The 3715-nt window shown below is 58.4% G+C and overlaps 1 long non-coding RNA gene across 1 annotated transcript; it reads left to right on the top strand.

Annotated features, from left to right (window-relative positions):
- The first annotated feature begins 2048 nt into the window (after positions 1 to 2048).
- LOC131479551 (uncharacterized) lies at positions 2049 to 2863 on the top strand. Its single transcript, XR_009244961.1, has 3 exons — positions 2049 to 2151; positions 2303 to 2416; positions 2761 to 2863. It is a non-coding gene; the product is annotated as an uncharacterized LOC131479551 (long non-coding RNA).
- The last annotated feature ends 852 nt before the right edge of the window (positions 2864 to 3715 follow it).

The raw sequence follows: 3715 nt of genomic DNA, 5'->3' as shown, positions 1-3715 counted from the left end.
GTTAGCTGTCCTTTTATGATAGTTTTTTGCTTGCAGTATGAGACAGCAACCAAGACCCAAGTCCCACACCCACATGGGAGACCCTGAAGAAGCTCCTCGCTGCTGGCTCCTGGCCTCGGATCAGCTCAGCTCTGGCCATTTGGGGAGTGAACTGGATGGAAGATCTTTCTCTGTAAGAAAGAGCACGCTAGAGATGCCTTGCCCTCAACCTGGAGCCTGAGCATGCGGCAGGCGGAGCAGACACTAAGGATGGGGAGCTAATCCTGGATTATGCAAATGAGGCCCTCTAATGGCTTGGGGATCCAAGCCAGAAACTTCCTCCTGGCTGTAGTCCCAGGGAGACCCCACCACACAGCAGGGTCAGAGGGTCACAACTGGGCTGACAGCAGGGCTGGAGGAGGGTTGCCAGCCAGGGAGGAGTGCCGCACAGTCACCCCGGCCCGCCCGGAGAGACTCTCCCCACCTTCGGATGACAACAGGGCTTTGTTGAGCCACCCCCATCCCCTACCCCTACCCTCAGCATGGGTGCTCTTCTGTCACAGCTTCCATGGAAGCCAGATGCATTCACTGGGGAGAGCAGGTGTCACAGCCCTACCTCCGTGGGATCCAGTGGGAACTCAGCCCCGGAGTCACCCAGCCCGAGGGCCAGGGCCGATTTTCAGAAGCACCTTGCTCCTCTCTAACACGCAGGGCCAGTGTCCCTGCCTATCAAGGAAGCCCTGGGCCAGGAACCACCCCAGGCCTCCCTCCATCACTTTGATCTTGAGCCTGGCCAGGGTGCCAGCAAGGAGGAGGATTAAGGGAGAGTCCTGGATGGGGCTGGAGCCAACAGAGGCCCAGGCCAGGCCCAGTTGCCAAGAGAAGCGAGCGCTAGGGGGTGGGGGGAGAGCGGAGGCAGAAACTTCCAGATACGGCTCCCACTCGCAGCACGATCCCTTGTGTCCTGCCCCCCACTCCCAGCTAACCCGGGATTCCCTCTAGTCAGGTATGTCCCCACGTCCCCAGGGACCTCTCAAGGGGAGACAGTGTCACACGGAGGTGTAGAAAGAGAATTCCAACCTGGTGGGAACCTGTGCCAAAACCTCCAGCGTTCCACAGTATTTAGGAAGGATTAGAAGCAGGGAGCACTTAACACAGATGGCCATTAAAGTCCCGGTAAGCTCCACTCCCACCCCCAGGAAGTAGTTAGGGGAGGGGGGCTCCTCCCAGACAGCCAGAACAGACCTTAACTGAGCCCAAGGTTTCAGCACCACCCTCCCTTCCCCTCCCCACTGTGGGATCCCAGGAGAATGCCTGGTCCCTGAGTGGGTTACTAGGAGCGGAGAGAGTGAGCAAAGCGGAGGCAGCCCGCGGGAGCCCAGCAGTGTAGAGTCCCCGCCGCATGGACACCTGGCCTCCCTCCATTTTAAGATGTTTAAGGCGCCTCCTCTTCCACGCAGCCCCTCCAGCACATACACTATAGTTATCTCCCGCCGAGGAGGAAGCTGTGGCCCCACGTGGGCCACCGGTGCAGGCAGAGCCGGCTCTGGCTCCTGCGCGGCGCGCACACACCCAGCCTCCCAGCTTCCCAGCCCATCTCCGGGAGACTTTGCCCAGCTGTGGTGTAACAGGTGGGGCTCCTGGGCCCACGACTGGAGCGTCCGGGCTGGTCACTGCGCCATAAACACTGCCATCATTATTGGCTGCGAGTTTTACCGCAATCCTGCGAGAAAACTGAGGACTAGATCAAGCAGTAGGCAAACCGCGCAGGGAGGAATCGAACCCTGAGCCCGGTTGCACCCAGCGCCACTCCAGGGATACCTGGGACCACGGACCATTTAGGGCCGCAAAATTTCTCTTTGAGAAGCTTATGTTTCTTCCAGAAGAAGATTCACACACACCACACCACCACCACCAGAACCATGACCATCCTGCCTCCCCAGCCCTGAGCCTCCAGCCTGATGAGCCAAGCCAGGAGCTGCACCCGCAGCTCTGGGCGCTCAAGCCGCAGCCAATAGGCCCCGGCGTTTCTCCCGCCCCTGGGAGGTGGACTTGAGACTCCGTCTGCGATTGGAGGCGGGCGCCGCCCCGCCCCTCGAGGGCAGGGAGCTCCAGGCCGCAGCTACCCGGAGAAGTCGGGGATTAAGTTGCTAAAGCGTTTGGCCGCCCGCGGTAATCCTCGTTAATACCTCGCTAAACCCCGGCTGCCGGCTCATCCCCAGCCCAACCGGGCCTGGCCGTCGTGGGTCAGGGATCGGCCAGGAGTGCCTGTTCTGCGCCCCACTCCGACCTCACGTTGTACCCCTCTCCTCCCCACGCCCAGAACCCCCAGGCACAGCCACCAGCCCTTGCCCTTCACCTCAACCTCCCCACCAGAACAAGAAGGGTCCCCGCGGTTGTGGTCCAGGCCGACGTCCCCATGTCACAGATGGGAAGGGTGAGGCCTGGCAGGAGGGACCATACCAAGGGCTGGCAGAGTCAGACACACCTGTGGAGTCCTGCATAGCAGGCTTGGCCGTAACTGTCGCTTGGTTTGGCCTCTAAAGTCGGGAGTTAGCACTTAGTCTGATGCCAGGCACGGTGGTAAGGATTAAAGATAAATGAATGAATCTGCCCAGAGTGACACACCAAACTGATGACAAGGCTGTGACCTGGAGACTTAAGTGGGAGAAGGGAGCACACGTGTGTTCTGGAAGGGATAGAAAGTGCAGGAACATGTGCCTGTGTTAGCCCAGTAGCTGCCAGCAAATGCAGCCTGCCATTTTTCTGTTTTCTCTTTAGTTGCACTTAGCAATGGGAAAACTCTTCCATCTCCAGTGCAGGGCTGGTGGTAAGCTTGCTTTTCCCTTCCATCCTGTGAGCTGGAGACAGCGGTAAGGGGGGGTGAGAAATTCACCCAAAGCCCTGCAGTGGCGACTCAAGCCGAGGCCGATGCTGCCCTGCCCCAGGATTCCCACACTTTGGGTGCCACAGTGCTGCCCAGGATTCTCACACCTGTGGTCCCATGCCACTGCTCTTTTACTAAATTGGGCTCCCAGGAGATGGCAGGCACCTCACCTTATCCTGGTGCCTCAGGCTGTTCCCAGCCTTGTGGGCAAGTGACCCCCAAAAGCTTCAGGCACAAGTGGCCCCCTGATTACCCTCCTTCCTCCAGAGCTGCTCCTTTGCAATAGTTCTCCCAGGGAACACACCAGGTTCATGCTTTCCCCAGGGAACGTGCCAAGTTGTTGTACCACACAATGGTTGTCCAGCTGCTTATAACTGATCTGTGTTGAATCGACACAGCAGCATTCAGCATATCCATGGGGTTTCTGTGATGTTTCCATGATTGTATTTGTTGTCCAGTTTCCACAGAGAAAGCTTAGGATGGTGTCTTCAGAGAACTGGGCCCTTGCCGTTATGCAACTTGGTTCCACTGACCTCTCCTGGCACTCAGTAACAACTGGAGGCTGAACAGGGGTAAGTTACAAGGGGCTGGGTTGAGACGGCAGAGACAACCCACAGACCCCTCCTCTCCTCCCCAGTGCTCGAGGCAGGCATCGCGTTGATCCCAGCACGCTTTCCTGCTGGCAGCCACCCACTATCAAGGGGAGAGGTGCCAGGAAAGATGAAACAGTATGTCTTCCCTGGACTAAGAGAGTGTAGGGTCTGCCTGGCCTTGCCCTTCAGCCTGATGGCCTCCAATCCCACTGGGGTCCCTGGCCCAGGGCTTTCTCTGCTCCAAGAAAGAATTTTC

The sequence above is a fragment of the Ochotona princeps genome, chromosome 2, assembly GCF_030435755.1.
Source record: "Ochotona princeps isolate mOchPri1 chromosome 2, mOchPri1.hap1, whole genome shotgun sequence".
Taxonomy (NCBI): Eukaryota; Metazoa; Chordata; class Mammalia; order Lagomorpha; family Ochotonidae; genus Ochotona; species Ochotona princeps.
The sequence above is the reverse complement of the archived record's forward strand: the minus strand, read 5'-3'. Positions and strand labels throughout refer to the sequence as shown.